The sequence below is a fragment of the Trichosurus vulpecula genome, chromosome 3 (genome assembly GCF_011100635.1).
Source record: "Trichosurus vulpecula isolate mTriVul1 chromosome 3, mTriVul1.pri, whole genome shotgun sequence".
In the NCBI taxonomy this organism is placed as follows: domain Eukaryota; kingdom Metazoa; phylum Chordata; class Mammalia; order Diprotodontia; family Phalangeridae; genus Trichosurus; species Trichosurus vulpecula.
The window spans coordinates 116,432,406-116,451,480 of NC_050575.1; the positions used below are offsets into that span (position 1 = coordinate 116,432,406).

Consider the following 19,075-nt stretch of genomic DNA (forward strand, 5'->3'; position numbering starts at 1 on the left):
TCAGATATTACAGAAAGCAAAGAGCTATGTTTTTTTTCCTTTTTTTTCAAACAGCCTTTCTTTATAGTTGACCATTGCTATATTCATCAGCCTTTTATTCTGACCCAACTCACTGTTGGGGAAAGCACTAGGTATCCTATTAATGTGTGCCCTGAAGCCAAGAAAACTCAACACACAAAACAACCATGTAAGACATTTCACTCCATTTTCAAAAGCTGGGGGGAAAAACCCCACAATAAAATAGTTTTCAAAGGGACTCAGATGGCAAAAGATGCCAACGTACTTTCCACTAATTTATTCAGCCTTCCAAAGCCTGGGCAAGCCCCCAAAACGCTACCCAGTCAAACTACAGAGTTCCAAACAGGATCTAACTAATTGCCTGGATAAGCGAAAAGCTGTCTTCGGCAAGCAGTTTTTATTCATCCAATACATATGGTGAAACTCCACAAAAGAAAAAAAAAGGAAAAAAAAGACAGAGAGACATTCATTTTACCTCAGGGCTCTCTGCCTGGGTCTCACATACGATATAATGCTTTCCCAGTGAACTACCAAGGACTATCCCATTTAGTAAATGTCCTTCTGGATTGAATGTCTTTACAAGCAAAGAAAACAAGCCAGAGTGTTCCCAGAAGCAGGAGCTCAGCATCAGAGCCCACAAAGTGGTAACTCAAAAAAAAATGCTGTTAAGGCAGTAAAGTCTTGAAGTTGAAGTCAGCTGTTTAAACAAAGCCTTGTGCCACTACCACCTTTTCCAAGACCTCCGCCAGCCCGGTATCATTCACGTCCAGCACACACACAGACACAGACCCACTTCAGTCCAGTCCATAGAGCTGGAAAGCCTCAAAAAACAGACAAGGTAAAAGAAAGGGCATGGCAGCAAAATGGGTTTTAAAGGGGGAATGGAGGATAGAACACAAGAAATACCATTGAACATGCAAAGCATCTTCTTTTGACTTTTGGGGTGATAGCAAATGTGGACAAAACTTTGAAGAAGTAAAAGTCCTTGTAAGCAGCTCATGAGGAGACTTAAGAATCAACTTTTGGGTCTTAGCCACAGTTCAGAGAGAAGTGGGAATCCCATAGAAGGAAAAGAAAAGGTGAGAAGTTTGAGGTAAGACATTAGCAGCAGGATTATATGAGCAATAGAAGCCCTGAACTCACACGCACTATACATTAGCCAGGTTTATTGGAAAGCTGCACAGTAGCATCATTTAATCAAGACTCGATGAGTCAGAGAACTGCGAACTATTATATTCATTTATCCATACTACATTTTGGAATTGATTCTGTCCCTAATCCATCAAGGTTTCAACAGTCATTTATTGCCTAGATCTGTCATTCTCTGCTTTATTCATTAATTTCTTTCTTCCTTCCTCCCTTTCTAAAAAGTGTTAAAGAAATGATGCTTTCCTTGTACATGGGACTAGGGAAATTACCAAGAAAAAATTTAAGAATTAAAAAAAAAAACTATCAAACATTACTCTCATAATTTCCACTAAAAAGGGCACCCAGAAAACAATTCTTATAGTTAAGACATAATTCTATAGAAACTTTTAAAGAAGTTCAGTAAAGACATTCAAACTCATTGAACCAAATGCATCCACATACATATATACACGTGATTTTTTGGTAATAATGATGGAATGAGCTTACCTTCCAGACTTGAATATAAGCTAGATCCTACAGTGAACGGCCTCATTAAATAAATAAAGTTAGCAAGCGGTCTTCCACCTTCTTGCTCTCCTCTTGTCAAAACTGAGTAAAGTTTTCTTTATACTCGGAGATCAGTGTGTGTATGAGTGTGAGTGTGTGTGTGTGTGTGTGTGTGTGCGCGTGCAAGAGAGGTTTGACAGCAGGGGAGGTTGTGGCCAATGCAGCCAGCTTTTGCTGGGTTTATATAGCAGTCCTGATCCTTGGCTCATTCCCCTGTAATGGGATGCCTTCAGGCAGCCTTTTCCACTTTTCAGTTGGTGAATTAAAGGAGCAGCCTCCCAGTGGAGCAGCGAGTACGGTTAGCTCATGGAAGACACACTCACTCCCATGCAGGCTGCCAGAAACGAAACCCTATTTGCATACAATTTATGGCTAAAGAAGGAAATCCCCCCTCGCATTTGGTTCCCCTCCCCCAAACCATGTACCAGCATCAGGAAAATGATTCAGTGAATAATTGCATAATTGGAATCTCTGGTAGGATTGTTTTAATTTTTTTTTGAATGAAGTTTTCTATTTGGGAATTAGAAAGAAAGTTAGAGCTAGGCAAGCTTTGTTGCTGTTAGTCAAACACATTTCTAAGTACTATCTGGTCTCACAAAGGAGTAACACTTGGAGCTGGGGCTGGCATTTATTCATCCCCATTCTTTGGGGATGACTGAGTCCTAGAAAAGAAAGCATAAAATATGTCTGAAGATGTCTAAAGATGAGGAGCTCCTGGGTTTCTTTGGAAGGACAGATTAGCTATGTGTTGTGTATATATTTTACACATTAGGAGAAAAAATAACTGTTTTTCTGACACCCTTTGGAATGTATGTACCATCTTTTTTTAAGGGAGGGGAAACATCTTCTGTATTTCTGAACTCTCAGGAGTCAGCATGACCTCCCAATGGACACTTCCTTTTTGATAGGATTGTCAAATTTAGAGCTAGAAGGGTGTTCCAAGCCTATCTTGACCAATCCCTTGATTTGGGGGCCAAGGTAGTTTGGGGCATATGGGTGGGAGCAAATTAAAGAGAAGGGATTTGACCCTAGGTTCTCTGACACCGAATTCAATTTCCCTACCATACTGCCTCAGATATCCACTGGTCTGCTATTAGCCCATATAAAAATGCTTGGTGATCTTATTTCTAGCCTGGTTCCCAGGAAGATGTGGGTCTCACTTGCAGACTTTCTGATGGGTGGTGAGACCCTATCCTTCTCTTTTCAAGCAATATGGATGTACAAGGTTGGGGTAGGAGAGAAAGCTCTCTGAACTTGGAGAGAAGAGATTAGAGCTGGAGCTCTTGGCTCTCTCACTTACTAGTTCTGTGATCATGGACAGGTCACTTCATCTCTCAGCCTCAGTTTCTTCATCTGTAAAACTTGGATAGTTTTATTTGTACAACCTTTTGGACTTGAACTTGCTGTGAGGAAGGTGGGGTATAAACTGTAAGGCAGGGAGAGCATCCCCAAAGTCTTAGCTACTGAAGCTTAAAACTATGCTAAGACTTTTGAGATACCCTATATAAAGTGTGAATTGTTATTATTTTTAATACTTTAGGGATTCATGCTTTAGACAGGCTAGCTACTCCTACTGAGGCAGAAGACAACACCCGTATGATTTAGTAATGGTCTTTATGAGTTTCTTTGCTCAATTAGTCATTATGTATTAAGTGCCTACCATGTGTTAAGCACTTTGCTCAGTGATAGGGATATAAGGAAGGGCAAAAGATAGTCCCTGCCTTCAAGGAACTTACAATCTAATAGGGGAAGACAGTAAGCAAAAGGAAGCAGAAAAGGGAGAGGGGAATGATGAAATCCAGAGGAGTTCACCATGTGGGAAAGGCAGAGATAGCTGGTCTGGATACCCTCCTTAAATGGAGTTTCTGGAAGGAGCTCTTTGCTCTTCATTCTCTACTCAGAGGAAGGGAGATGCTCCAGAGGAAGGGGGACTATGAGTTCCAGGGCTGATTAAAAAAAATTTATCACCCTGTAGCCAACCTGGTGATGTTTCTCCAAATGTAGTTAGGCTAGCATTTAGACACACATAGCCCAGACTCGAAGCTTCACAAGCTTGAGCAGATTTGCTAGAATGTAAATTGTGATAGCAGAGTCTATGAAAACCCAGGATCATCTCACTATGACAAGGACGGCATTAAGGGAAGACTTTAATGGCAGATCCATTAAATAACCAAAGATAACTGAAGTAGCCACAGGGGAATAAGTATGATATTCCGTAGGATAAAGCATATCTTCCATTCAAGAGGAGATATTGAAGAAAGGAATGATCATAATGGACTGGGGATAAAACAGACTTCTTAACTAGATAACCCTAGTCACTTGGGTTTTAAAGGAAATATTGGGTTATGAATTGACAGAGGTAGGGGAAGGGCGGGAGTTCTTAACCTGGGGTCTGGGAAATTTTTCTTTCTTTTTTTTTGAAATGTTTTGATAACTGCATTTTAATAAAGTTGGTTTCCTTTGCAATCCTATGCATTTAAAATACTCTGAAAAGGGGTACATAGGCTTCACCAGAATGCCATGGCATCCATGACAGACGCTAAAACAATAAAAGAACCCCTGAAAGAGGCAAAAATAGGATGGTTTCAGTCAGATTGCTATTATTCCAGTCCAGGACCTTCATCCCTTGAAGCTTGAATTGTTGGAACTAGCAGGTATCTTCTAGTATCTTCTTGTTCCATTCTGCACACTCCTACCCATCAATCAACTTAAAATACTACATTTATTGCAGAATCACAAATCAACAAGCAGCGAGGTGATAAAGTGGATTGAATGCCTGGAGTTTGGAAGATTTGAGTTCAATCCAGCCTCGCTCCTTTACTATCTGGGTCACCCTGGACAAGTCATTTTAACTTCTGCCTTCCTCAGTTTCCTCATCTGTGAAATGGGAATAATAAAAGCACCTACCTCTCAGGGTTGTTGTAAAGATAAAATGGGATAATATTTGCAAGGTAAAGTGCTTTATAAAACTTAAAGCACAATATTAATGCTAGCTATTATTATCTATTCCAAGATATTACAAGATTTTATAGATGAGGAAACTGAGACCAAGAAGGGGAGGTGACCAAGAAGGAGAGCCCCTGTTTCTAGATTCCAAATAAAGATCTTTCTACTGACAAAGCAGAACAATGGTTAAAAGTTTTCAATGGCTCCCCATTATCTATTGGGCAAGGGTTCCCATTTCTCAGCCTGACATTCAATTTGCCCCCACTCTACCTCACCAGGCCTATCGACCTTATGGGAATGTTTTATGATAGCCAGAATGTTCTGCATACTGTTCCCAGAAATTGGCATGAGCGTCTATGCCCTTGTACCTTGGCTCATTTCACTACCTTAGTCTGTAAAGCTATCTCTTTCCTCTCCTTCTCACTTGGCTCAATTATCCTTCAAGGCACAGACCAAGTCTCACGTCCTAGAGAAAGGCCTGTGTCACTTCTGCGGTTCATAGGATTCTCTCTTGTGAATATGTTTTCTCTGCCTCTCGCTTAACACTTACTCCTATGACTGCCTTGTAAAACCTCTTGAATAAAATAAAATTATTTTAATTTGTTTTTCTCTATGAACTTATTATCTTTTCCTCACAAAATCATTCCCCCCCAACTTCTTTATTTCTGTCAATGGCATCACTATGTATTCAGATGTAGTGCCAAGAAGGGTGGGACTTTCTTGCTGTTTTCTCTTTTGGAATGCTAAGGTAATGAAGTACCTTTGTTGAGTCTTGCCTTTCAAATATAATGGCAAGCAAAGTGGGGTCTTTTGTTTTGGAGTGCTTCTCAGCACTGAGGCAAACAGGTGTCTTTGAGTCTGGCCTTTGTTTGAATCAAGAGTCATTAATTGGAAACAATGTATATGATGTGGTGCTAGTGATTAAACATCTTTCCCACACCCCTTTTGCTAAGTAGGCTCTGAGCCTCAGGGCCCTAAACAGGATATGAGAACTGTGAGGTTGGGGTTCTGCTTTTTCTGGTACATTCACTGGAAGAGTGTTGGTGATTTGGCCAGATGAGACTCTGGGTAGCCATGGGAGCCCCTCTGCCTTTGAAAACCCAGATGTTGGTGCCTCTCTCTCTGGTAACTATGTATGTTATGTCCTGGTCAGACAGCTAGAGGCTGGTGTGTTGATTTCAGTGTGTTATTTGCTCTGTTTGTACAATTTCTGTTTGTAATTTCTATTTGTGTTTTTCCTGAAGTTCAGGGTGCTGACTTTTTCCCCTGAACTAAGTGAATGATATATGTATGTTTAATAAAAGTGAGATTGTTAACACCTTAAAGTTGCTTTCCTTAGAAAAGCAGATCAATGAATTTGTGCTAGTAGCCCTCCTGTGTGCTCTTGTTGTTGGTCTTTCACCTCCACAGCAGCTGCTAGCAACATTGTTGTTACACCAGACTTCCATGTTTTCAACCTGGAAACTTTATCTAATGATTTCCTTTTTATCACTACCTCTATCCCATTAGTTACAGTCTTATCATTTCTACCTCTACAGTAAATATTATAACCATTCCTTCTTCTTCTGGTATAGGCCTTTGTTACTTCTTGCCTGGACTATTCCAATAGCCTTCTAATAGCTCTTCCATGTGTCTATTGTCTTCCTACTCTAAACCATCATTAACGCCATTGCCAATTATCTTTCTTAGCCATAGATCTGGTCATGTCATACTGCTTCTCAAAATTCTTCAATGGCTCCCTCCTGCTTACTAAATAAACTTAGAACTCTAGAATTTCAACTACTGAATTACTATGGGGAGTATTCCCTAAATTTTCCATTGGTAACAACTTTCCCCTTTAGAACCCACATATGGATCTCTCCAATGTATTTTTCACGTAATTGTGTATTCTGGTTATTCCTTATCCTCCTTCTAGACTTTAAGCTCCTTTAGGACAAGGATTGTATCTCATTTAAACTTAGCATATTCCTCCAGCAGAGAGTCCTGTGACCAGTACGTACCTAATGAATATCTGTTGACCAAATGAATGAACCTTAAGATGAGGAAGAAGAACTTGAAAGAAACAGGTAGTAGTGATGCTGAGACCCTTGAAATAGCTGTGAAGGGGACCAGATTTATGTCTGCTAGCCTTCTACCCCCTCTTCCTGACATCTCCAATTCTGCATTCCTTTCAGTCCTTTTAAACTCAAATCACTTGCTATCTCCTCTGGAAAGCCTTTTCTGATCTCCCTGGTCAATAAAGACCTTTTCCCTCATATAACACTTTATTTTACAGCTTTCTAATGCACTCATCATATACTATTTGGTATTACAGTTATTAATGCTTGTTTCATATTCCTCCAGTAGATGATGAGTTTCACAATGTTAGAGGTCTTACCTAGGTCTTACCTAGGCTTCAGTTTCCCTCAGTGTCTAACACAAGGCATAACACGTAGTTGTTTGATATATTTGCTTATTTGAATATGACAGCTGAAAATGGGATCAAGAGAGATGAAAGATTGAGAGCCAGAAGGGGCCTCAAGTGGTTACACCTCCTTGTTTTGCAGAAGAGAAAACTCAGTGGGTTAAGTACCTTGCCCAAGGTCACACAGGCAGTTAGTCAGTGGCAGAGATAAAATCTGAAACCAGGTCATCCTCATATTTTAAATCCAGCATGTTTTCCATTTACTTTGTGCTGTTTTGTGCCCTCATGCTACTCATGAAAGTTTTGATGACTTATCGCTAATATTGGAGGATTCCCTTGGTAAACCCTATTCTCCCTGTCTATGATAGTTACTAGACTGCGTGGGACGCCAAGCATTTCTATGATTGACTAAAATGCCTTCAAAATCTGTTCTGCTAGAGTAATGTTCTCAGACAAAAGGAAAATCCATAAATAGCCCTAGTATAAAACAGTCCATTTAAATTTTGCAACTATTTTTGGCCAAATAAATCATTGGCTCTTTGGGAACTTTCAGTTCCACATATTTGGGTAGAATGGTTTGCAGTAGGAAGGGGATTTTCTACTGCAGCCATTAGGGAATCTTGTTGGATTTTTTGTCACTCCAAGTTAGGACAAATTTATTCCCTCAGTTTTGTATTGAAAAATATTTTTATTATTCTTGAATGTCATTGAATTTTGTTCATATGGTATAGAGAGAAGAACAACAGATTTGAATCATAAAACCCTGCTGGAGATTCTAGTTCTGCTAATGGTATCACTGACCAAATGATATGACCTCTCTGGGCACCAGTAAAATAAGAGCTTGGACTAGGGGACCTTTAAAATACCCCCAAGACCTACCATCAATAACCTGTATCCAGGCTCCCAATTCCTCCCTCATTTTTGTTTTTGCTGGGGACTCACAGCAAAGGCATCCTTTCTGGAAATTTCTTAGTAGCTTTATGTGGCCATGCAGAGTGGTATCACATTGGAAGGAGTGTTGGTGTAGGGGTCAGAAATTTGGGATTCTTATCCTACCTGTGTCCACATGGTACATTAAAAAGGGAACTGGATTTGGAATCAAAGGTTGTTGTTGTTGTTTTTGAGTCCTGTTCCACCTCATTTGGGGTTTTCTTGGCAAAGATACTAGCGTGGTTTGCCACTTCCTTCTCCAGCTCATTTTACTAATGAGGAAACTGAGGCAAATAGGATTAAGTGAATTGCTGAGGGCCACATAGCCAGTAAGTGTCTGAGGTTAGATTTGAACCTAGGAAGATGACTTTTCCAGGTTCTAGACCTGGAGCTCTATCTACTGCTCTTGAAATTAGCTGCCCTGGAATCAAAGTACCTGAGGTTAAATGCTAGCTCAGCTATTTTTTTATCTGTGTGACTTTGGGTAAATCTTTTCCTTCCTTGGCTGAAAGACGAATTTAAAGCAATAGATTAAAGCAGGAGCCCTTTGGCAGTCAGGTGAAATCTATGGATCCATTCTCAGAATAACATTTTAAGTATATAAAAGATGTAAGATTGCCAAGGAAACCAGTTACATTGAAATATAGCTATCAATGTATATTTTTAAAGTTCATGGACCCTAAGTAAAGAAGCCCTGGACTAAAGGATCTTTAAATTCTTCTTTAAGGTCAAAATCTTATGTTTCTACAAAGTTTGTAACTAGCCATTTGTCCCTTTGTGCCTCAGTTTGTTTATCTGAAAAGTGGAAGCGATTATATTTGCTATGCCTGCCTCACTGGTAGGTGGACTCTAAAATCTAGCCTATTTACTATTTTTCACATGCACTCCCAACTCTGTAAATTTCACTAGCTGTCCCCCATGTCTGGCATGTTCTCCTTCACCTCTGATGCTTAGCTTCCTTGGTTCCCTTCAAGACTCAGCTCAAATCCCCCTTTCCTGCTCCCCAACAGCCTACAAGCTCATGCTCTGTGTGTATGTACACATAAGGTGTTCTAAAAGTCTTAATGCAGTCTTAAATTATAGATGCATATTGTATATGTGTGTGTATATGCATAGATAAATACACCGATAAATGGGGAAAGAGAAGGGAATACATATTTATATCATATCTGCTCTATTCCTGGCACTGTCCTACGTTCTTTTCACAGGTATTATCTCATTTGATCCTCACATAGCCTTCATGGTAGGAACTGCCTATTTTACAGGTGAGGAAACTGAGGTGTATTGTCTTCCCCATTAGAATGTGAGCTCCTTGAAGGTGCAGACTGTATTTTTTATTTTGTTTTTATCCTCAGCCTTTATCATAATGCCTGGCACATAGTAAGCAATAAATGTTTTGGGATTGATGGAGTCAACTGTATCATATTAGCCATGCAATATATGCCAGGCATAGGGGTGGTGGGTGAGTATGACCTGGTTTTAAATAGATGGCATATTAATATCCTCACTAATGAATAAACACTTCAGCTCAGGGTTGTTAGCTGGGTTGTCCCAAATAATACAACTTGAAAGTGAATGAATTAGAAAACCAGGACTTGAGTCTGGCTTCTATTTAGTATGCTTTCTACTACAACAGATTTCCTCTCAAAGAAATCAGAGCAAGTTGGTTGAACCTTCAGTTCTTGCCCTGCAAGATGACACTGAGTCTGTTTCCCTGGTCTTTGTTTATTTGGGCCAACGCTGAGACCTCAGCAGCTTGGACAACAAGATATCATTTTGCTAGGTTCTATCACAGGCCATAGGATAGCTGGCAGTATAGCCATTATTGTTGTTGTGTTTGTCCTTTGTTTTCGAAGAGGACCATGACATCAGGGAAATGATGACATGACTTGCAGTTGACTTTGATTTGAGTGAGGGAGGGCTGGGCAAGGTCACCGCCCTCACTTTCTCCTCCAGAGCCACCTGGATCCAGTGACCAGATATTCATCAGGATGACTGGAGATGACCCAGGATGCAGTGGGAGACCCTGGTCCTTTTAAGCTAAAGCCTTTTCATGTACTCACTGAGAGTGAGGTAATGCCCATTCAATGAATAGGCCTCTTTAAGAAGTGAGTCAAGGGATGGCCCCTTTAATTAGAAAAAGAAAAAAAAAATCAAGCTGGGAGGGTAAGACCCTCAGGATCACTGTTCCAAAGAGAAAGTTACCATTGACATTCACTCTAAGCCAGGAGGACCCAGTTGCCATTATATTAAGAGAAGGAAGAGTCAGTCAGCCAGAGATATGAGTATGAAGAAATCAGTTATGATAGCCTGGAGATCATTCAGAGTGACATAAAGAAGGTGGTGAGGGGACTAGAATCTATGCGATAGAGAGATCAGTTGAAGAAATTAGGAATATTTAACTTGGAGACAAGAAGGTGAGTGTGTAGCAGGTGGGCATGGTATCTATCCTTGAGTATTTGGTAGGATCTCCTGTGGAAGAAAAATTAACCTTGCCCTGATTTGTCCCAGGGAAAAGAACTGGAATCAGTGGAAAGGAGGCAGTTTGGGGGTCTGATTACAGAAAAAAATACTTTCTGACAATTTGAGCAGTCCCAAAGCTGAATGGTCTTCCTCAGAAAGAAGGGAGCTCTCCTTCTTTGGAGGTCTTCAGATGTATGGAAACTCATCAGCGGTACGACCAAGAATTCCTTATTTGTTAAGTAAGAACAGTAATACTTGTGAATGGAAGAGGACTTGAGGGACAATAAGAGAAGGGGACATAGAGAGGAAAAGGAGCCATTGAAAAATAAGGACACAAAAGGGACATTTTCAAATGCAGGTCCTATTGAGAAGAGGTTGATTTTAAGAAAGGTATCATTTCTTGGTGGGAAAGTATAGTAGAAAGAGGTCCTGGGGTAAGAAGATCTGGGCTGGAATCTCTGGTGTTGGCTATCTGTGTGACTTAGGGAAAGTCACTGAACTTTTTTGGTACCTCAATGTCCTCCTTTGTAAAATGGAGATAACCATCCTTGTCCCATCCAAAGTCACCTTAGTTCTGTAGTAAGATTTTTATGCAACCCCACCAAGATTCTGTAATCTATAATATTTGTAATTGGATTCTTCTTCCTCTTGCATTGGGAGATATCTATTTAAGTCAGGATTAAGTAACTGTGCTGCAGCATTCCAATGAAGGATGTTTATAGAATTAATAACAATTTATTCTGCTTCTTGGCACAGGCTGTGCCCCCTTGGCACCGGTTTTTGCACGGCTGCAGTCTCCTCAATATAAGTACTGTCTTCTATGTGAGAGGGCAGAAAAAGCCCTAAACATTATCTTCTGCCTTAGGAACCAACCCACTGTTTATTTATCTGGTTCCAGGCAAACTAGTCAGTGCTGAGGTTTGGAAAGGAAACAGGCCAGCGGGAGTTAGCCTCAGGTAGGCCGGCACTCATTTCCTTCAAGGTCAGCCACATGGCAATGAGTCTTTCCTCATAGATCAACCAGGGAGTGGAGATTGGTGAGGACTAATATTACCAAGGGAAGGCTAAGATTCTTCTAAGGGTTCTGACTCCCACCTCACTAAGGAATTTCCATTTTATTTTTCCTCTGAAGTACTGGCTATTCTCATCTGATCTTGTCCAAAAGTTCCATGCAAGATTTAATCTCCATGATTGCCAGATGACCCTCCATGGCAATTAATTAATCAGAATTAAACACAATGAACCAGTCATTACATGAGAGTCTTTTCTCAAGAAACTCAGGAATTTTTTAGAATTATGTACTCAGACTTTAAAAAAACAAAACATCCGCTTTCTGGAGGTCAGATATTCTGTGTTCTTCCATCTCCCACCATCCTTTTTTTTCATGTCCTTTCTTACCCCCATCAACTCTTGTTTTCCAAGGAAATCTGTTTTTAAAACATGTCACTAATCTCCTGTGTGACTTTATGAAACCATTCCCTCTTTCTGGGACTCAAACATGACCCTCCATCTCTATCCCCATGCCCTTCCCATTAGCTGTCTCCAAGCCTGGAAGGTTCTATCCCCTCCTTCCTACCTTTTGGCTTCCCCGACTTCCTTCAAGGTTCAGATTAAATTCTACCTTTTACACGAATCTTTTACCATCTGTCTTTTGCCTCTTTTTGTATTCCCAGCACTTAGCACAATGCTTGACATATGGAAGATGCTTAACAAAAGTTTATTGACTGACAGAAGACCTTCCCCAGTTTTCCCAGCTGCTAATCCCTTCCTTTCTGAGATTACCTTCTATCTACTTTGCATTTATCTTGGGTGTACCTCGTTATTTGCATATTGTTTTCCCCATTAGGATGTGAATTCTTTGAGGATATGGACTATTTTTGCCTTTCTTTGTGTTCCCAGTCTGTAACACAATACTTATCACAAAGTTAAGTCCTTGTTGACCAACTAGCTGATTATGTTCCAGAATTGTGGTATCCTTGGGTTTACATGGACCAAGTTCAACTCTGGGGGCTTCTCAATAACTATACTTTCTGTCTTGTGCCTCCGCCCTAGGGTTTCCCTGGGGACAGCAGGATTTGACTTGTGTCTAGGTTTCTACAGAATAGGGAAAAGGCCCTCTGCTCCCATACAAGCACTTAGGCTAACAAAACATTGGCTATAAATTAGCTCAATGGAATCAGAGATGACTCTATAAACAGACGAGGTTCCTTCACTTTCCAGGAAGCCCCACTTTCACCAGTGGCCTATATAATACTCCATATTTGTCATATGAGCTTGAACTCCCACTTCACAATCATTACAGGATTGATTTCTGTCCTGGGAATCGCATAAATCACAATGAAGGGCAAAATATACATTTGTTCCTCCACATCTTGACTCTAACTTTTGTTAGTCTCCAACTCTGATTCCTATTTGGCATAGGACTTTCTCCAATGGGTGCAGAAGATAAGGTTCAAGAACTGAGAATTCCCTAGGTTCTCCTGCCTCTCCACTGCTGCTTCTTTGTGTTCCCAGAGATGTTGACTTGGCTCCCTCTGCTGCTGCCTCCATGTTGGCTGAGGTCATCTGGCTCCCTATACAGGCCTCCTCCACTGGTAACTGAGTCTGAATCTCCCTGTAGCCTCTCTCTTAGGTGTCCTCTGTGTTCTCTCCATCAGTCTGCCTCTGCTCTCCCTTTTAGTGCCCATTTCAACCTACTCCAAAGGTCACGTAAGTAGGTCTGAGGCTAGGCAAAGAAATCAATCAGTCCTTCTTGATGTGGTATTAATACAGCATGGGGCAAGTCCAGGGCCTAGCGAGTTCACGATTTGTCAAACAACTAGCTTTGCGTCAAGGAGTTAATAACTCTTTAAGGAGGCACAAGAGGGACTCCAGAGACTCTAGAATCCCCCTGGATGTATTTTCCAAGGACTAAGATGAAAAGATCTCATACCATCATTTTATCCCTCGTGATCACAATACCAGTTCCATTTTGTATAGTTTGTCTAGGTTTATAAAGCATTTTTTAGGCAATTAGGGTTAAGTGACTTGTCCAGGGGCACACCAGTAATTGTCTGAGGTTGGATTTGAACTCAGGTCCTCCTGACTACAGGGCTGGTGCACTATCCACTGTGCCACCTAGCTGCCCCTGATAACACACAGTCTTCATAGCTACCTAGCAAGGTAGGAAGTGCAAATATTGTCCTTTATGGATAGGGAAACTGAAGCTCAGAGAGTTAATGGACTTGTCTACAGGTAGTAAGTTTCCTACCTGGGGTTTGAACCCAGGTATCCTGACTCTAGATCCATTGCTCTTTCTGTACTATCATAGTCTTCTATACTGTCTTCTATATGGTCCACATAGTCTTCTATACTATCATAGTCTTCATAGTCTTCTATACTGTCTTCTATATATTCTATACTATCTTCTATATGGTCCACATAGTCTTCTATACTACCATAGTCTTCATAGTCTTCTATGCTGTCTTCTATATGGTCCACATAGTCTTCTATACTATCATAGTCTTCATAGTCTTCTATACTGTCTTCTATATATTCTATACTATCTTCTATATGGTCCACATAGTCTTCTATACTATCATAGTCTTCATAGTCTTCTATACTGTTTTCTATATATTCTATACTATCTTCTATATGGTCCACATAGTCTTCTATTCTATCATATTCTTCATAGTCTTCTATATTATCGTAGTCTTCATAGTCTTCTATACTGTCTTCTATATATTCTATACTATCTTCTATATGGTCCACATAGTCTTCTATACTATCATATTCTTCATAGTCTTCCATACTATCTTCTATATATTCTACATAGTCTTCTATACTATCGTAGTCTTCATAGTCTTCTATACTGTCTTCTATATATTCTATACTATCTTCTATATGGTCCACATAGTCTTCTATTCTATCATAGTCTTCATAGTCTTCTATACTATCTGCTATATAGCCTACATAGTTTTCTATACTATCATGGTCTTCATAGTCTTCTATACTGTCTTCTATATATTCTATACTATCTTCTATATGGTCCACATAGTCTTCTATACTATCATAGTCTTCATAGTCTTCTATACTGTCTTCTATATATTCTACATAGTCTTCTATACTATCATAGTCTTCATAGTCTTCTATACTGTCTTCTATATATTCTATACTATCTTCTATATAGTCCACATAGTCTTCTATTCTATCATATTCTTCATAGTCTTCTGTACTATCTGCTATATAGTCTACATAGTTTTCTATACTATCATAGTCTTCACAGCACCTTATTGGTATTACCAGGAAAGAGGAGCCTGGCTTTGGCTGAGTGATAACTTAAAACAGTTTTTTCAGGTCATAAGTGATGGAGGAAATTTTGCCAGGTCATTCAAGATCAGAACCCAGAGGGCCTCCGGGGGGACTCCTAGAAGTGTCAAGTGGTGCCCTTGCTGCTCTTTGAGGGCAACTGGTTGAAAGTATCATAGTCCTAAGAAAATTCCCAGCGTGGAACAGAAAGTCTATGCTTCACAGTCACTCTTTCGCATAAGGATGTTTCCAAGCACTTGGTTCCTCCCCATATTTTGCATAACTATTTCCCCATATCATGACAGATAAGGTACAGCTGTATAATCAGAACGGCATTGGCTTCTTCAGCCATCGGTGGTTAAAGAGTAGGAGTGAGTTGGACCTCTGTCAGAATGTGCTAGCCAGCCAGCTCTCTAGCTGAGCACGGCAGCTGAGGCTGTGAGATTGCCAAGGCCAAGAAGGGAGGAGGGAGAAAGTTTGAGATAGGCCCAAGTTAAATGAGAAGATTGGGGTATGTGAATTCCCTAGAGAAGGCTAGGGCTATGGACTTAGTAATGCTAGACACGTTTACCACCTTGAGCCTCCATGTTGTGGCAATGAATACTAAATGAGCTCAAATAGATTCAGGGCTTAATTCTTCTAATGCCCATTTTCAGGTCACGGTGCAGGCCCCAGCTCCAAAATAAATATAGAGCTTTTCTTTTGCTCCTCTGAACTGGGAGGCTCATGAAATGCTTTACCACTTGTTTTTGGTTTATTCTATTTAAGAATAGCCATTAAGGTGGCTTTTGGGGTTCTAATTATGCAATATAACAGACATGGACACCTTCTTCTCTATAGAGAGTGCCCATGGATGCAACCTTGAAGCGGTATGCTGTGCCTGTGTTCTGGCTCTGTGTCTTGAGGGCTGCGATGGTCTGGTGTAGTAGAAAGAATCCTGGATAGGGACTTAGGGACCATGTCCTCATTTACTGTTTTATCTACAGTGTCTAAAGCAAGCATTACACTTAATAAATGTATGTCAAATCGACTGGACTCAAATTTGGCTTGGATTCTGCTCCCAGCTTTGCCAGTCGTCTGGTGAGGCTTTGGTCTTTGCATATATAAAATGAAAGCTTTGGACTAGGAGGGGGCCTTGACCTTTCTCGTGTCATGAGTCTTTTTGTGTTCTGGGGAAGCTTTTGGACCTAATATGTATGATTATAAAGAAACCAATTATATTGAAGTTATTAAAATATTAAAACTCATTTAAGTTATTGTTAAATTATTACAGTTATTAAAACATTTTTAAAAGTTCACAACTCCAGGTCTCAAAAAGTTCTTCCAGCTCTGATATTCTTTTTTTTTTTAATTTCTTTATTTATTTTTAGTTTACCACACACGGTTCTACATGGTTTTGAGTTCCAGTTTTTCTCCCCTCCCTCCCCCTTCCCTCCCCAAGACGGCATGGAATCTCATATAACTGTCATGTATAACTTCGCATTGAATTAATTTATGCACTAGTCAAGTTGTGGAGAAGAATTTTGACCAATGGAATGAATCATGAGAAAGAAGAGACGGAACCAAAAAAAAACCCAAAAACAAAAACAAAAAAAGAAGCAAAAAAGGCGAGCATGTAGTGCGCCTCGATCTGTATTCAAACTTCGCAGTTCTTTCTCTGGATGAAGATAGCATTCTCCATCGTGAGTCCCCTGGAGTTGTCCTTGCCCCTTAGGTTGCTGAGAAAAGCGCAGTATGTCAGGGTTGGTCCTCACGGAATCCATATGTCTGTGGCTGTGCACAACGTTCTCCTGGCTCTGCTCCGCTCACTCAGCATTATGTCGTGTAGGTTTTTCCAGGTTGTTATGAAGTCTGCATCATCCCCATTTCTTATGGCACAATAGTATTCCATCACCTTCATATACCACAGCTTGTTCAGCCATTCCCCAATTGATGGGCATCCCTTTGATTTCCAGTTCTTAGCTACCACAAAAAGAGCTGCTATAAATATTTTTGTACATATGAGTCCTTTTACCGCTTGTGTGATTTCTTTGGGATATAACCCTAGAAGTGGTATTGCTGGGTCAAAGGGTATGAACATTTCTATAGCCCTTTGGGCATAGTTCCAAACTGCTCTCCAAAATGGCTGGATCAGCTCATAACTCCACCAGCAATGCAACAATGTTCCAATTTCCCCACATCCTTTCCAGCATTTATCATTTTCCTGTTTTGTTATTTTAGCCAATCTGACAGGAGAGATGTGGTATCTAAGAGTTGTTTTGATTTGCATTTCTCTAATCAGTAGTGATCCAGAGCATTTTTTCATATGCCTGTAGATAGCTTTAATTTCTTCCTCTGAAAACTGCCTGTTCATATCCTTTGACCATTTCTCAATTGGGGAATGGCTTGTATTCCTATATATTTGGCTCAGCTCCCTGTATATTTTAGAGATGAGGCCTTTATCAGAGATACTAGTTGCAAAGATTTTCTCCCAATTTTCTGCTTCCCTCCTAATTCTTGTTGCATTGGCTTTTTTTGTACAAAAACATTTCAATTCAGCTCTGATATTCTTAAAAAAATGCATGGTGCCATTTATATATTGGATATATTCCTCCTCACCTTTGACTCTTAGAATCCTTCAAGGCTCAAAGGCTTAGTTCAAGTATCCATCCATGCTCTCTCTCTCCATCCCTTCCTTATCGGTAACAAACTAGACACTATCGTGCTGAAGAGAGATCAGCAGAATCTTCTCCTGTTCCTATCTTTCTCTACCATCTTCCCCACAGTTGTCTTGCTGTCCTGTGGCATATTCTTCCTGAACCATAACTCTCCCTAACAGCTCTGGAACCATAGTCAAATCAATAGTAATAATGCTATGAAAGGGTATGTCAGTCTACTCTCTGGATCCAATTAACAGCTCTGTAACCTTTCAACCAAAAATGTTCCTCCCCAGCCACACCTGCTCTGTGTATCCTCTTCTCCCTTATGATGCAAGCCTCTTTAAGACCTACCTTTGCTTTTGTTTTTGTATCCAGTATTTTAGCACAGTGCTTGGCACATAGTAAATACTTAATAAATGCCTTTTCTTTTTCTTTTCTCCCTCCCTCCATTATTTCCTCCCTCTCTTGCTTCCTCCCTCCTCCCTTCCTTCCTCCCTCCTTCTCTCCCTTTCTCTCTCTCTCTCTCTCTCTCTCTCTCTCTCTCTCTCTCTCTCTCTCTCTCTCTCTCTCTCCCTCTCTCTCCCCCCCCTCCCCCTTTCTCTCCCTCTCCCTCTCCCTTCCTTCCTTTGTCCCTTCCTCTTTCCCTTCCTTCTTCTCTCCCTCTCTCCCTTCCTTCTTCTCTCCTCTCTTTCCTTCCTTCTTCCCTCCTTTTCTCCTTCCTTTCTTCCCTTCTTTCCTCTCTCCCTCCTTTCTGCCTTTCTTTTTTTCTTCTGTTCCTTCCCCCTCTTCTTCCCCCTCCTCCTTGCCTTGGCTTGAAGTACAGTGTCCACTTCCTCGTCCAATTCTGCTGCTGATAAGCACAGAAGATTTGATGTACTTCATTTCCAACCTGGGCTCTCAGGGGCTTACTTATCATATTGATACTAGACTCAATATGGAAACCCAATACGCTTTAGCCCTACCTCAGTAGATCTCAAGGTCAAGTGATCCACTAGGCCCAGCCTCTCCAGCATCAGGAATTATAGGCATTTATCATCACACCAGATGCATCACCTTCTACAGGAAGCATGTCATGATTCCCCCCAATGACTAGGGAATTAAATCACCCCCCATTTCCTCATTTATTTTGTACATATTTTATATATATTTAGATAGGGTATCCCAAAAATCTTATTGTGATTCTAAACTTTAAAAACATAAGTCTGAACTAAGACTTTTATAGCACCTCGAATATGGGCAAATTTCCCCCTCCAACAGAATATAAGCTCTTTGAGGACAGGGACTGTTCCATTTTTTTTTTGTTGTTTTATTCCTATCATCTCAGGCAATGCCTAGCACACCAACAGGTACTTAAAAATTCTTTTATTAATTGATACTAAAGCTTCTTCCTTGATCTGTACAGTTTTGCAGAAACATAAAAAATAGCATTAGAAGCCAATGTTATTTAACAAATATTTGTTAAATACTTACTATGTGCCAGCAATTGTGCTATGTACTGGGAAGACATAATTGAAATGGCTCCAGTCCTTAAAGGATTTATGTTTTACTGGGGATGGGGTGAGCTGGGGTGGAAGAATACATTATTTTCAGTCATGAATATCTGAGTTAAAATCTGGCCTCAGACACTTACTGGCTGTGTGACCCTGGCAAGTCACTTACCCCTGTTTGCTTCAATTTCCTCATCTATAAAATG

The 19,075-nt window shown here is 40.4% G+C and overlaps 1 protein-coding gene across 1 annotated transcript in view; it reads right to left on the reverse strand.

Annotated features, from left to right (window-relative positions):
* Window positions 1-1,821, reverse strand: part of TNC (tenascin C) — a 109,586-nt gene extending 107,765 nt beyond the window's left edge. The window contains 1 exon segment of the mRNA XM_036750602.1: window positions 1,654-1,821. The gene's annotated coding sequence lies outside the window, so the exon portion shown is untranslated.
* Between the last annotated feature and the right edge of the window lie 17,254 nt (window positions 1,822-19,075).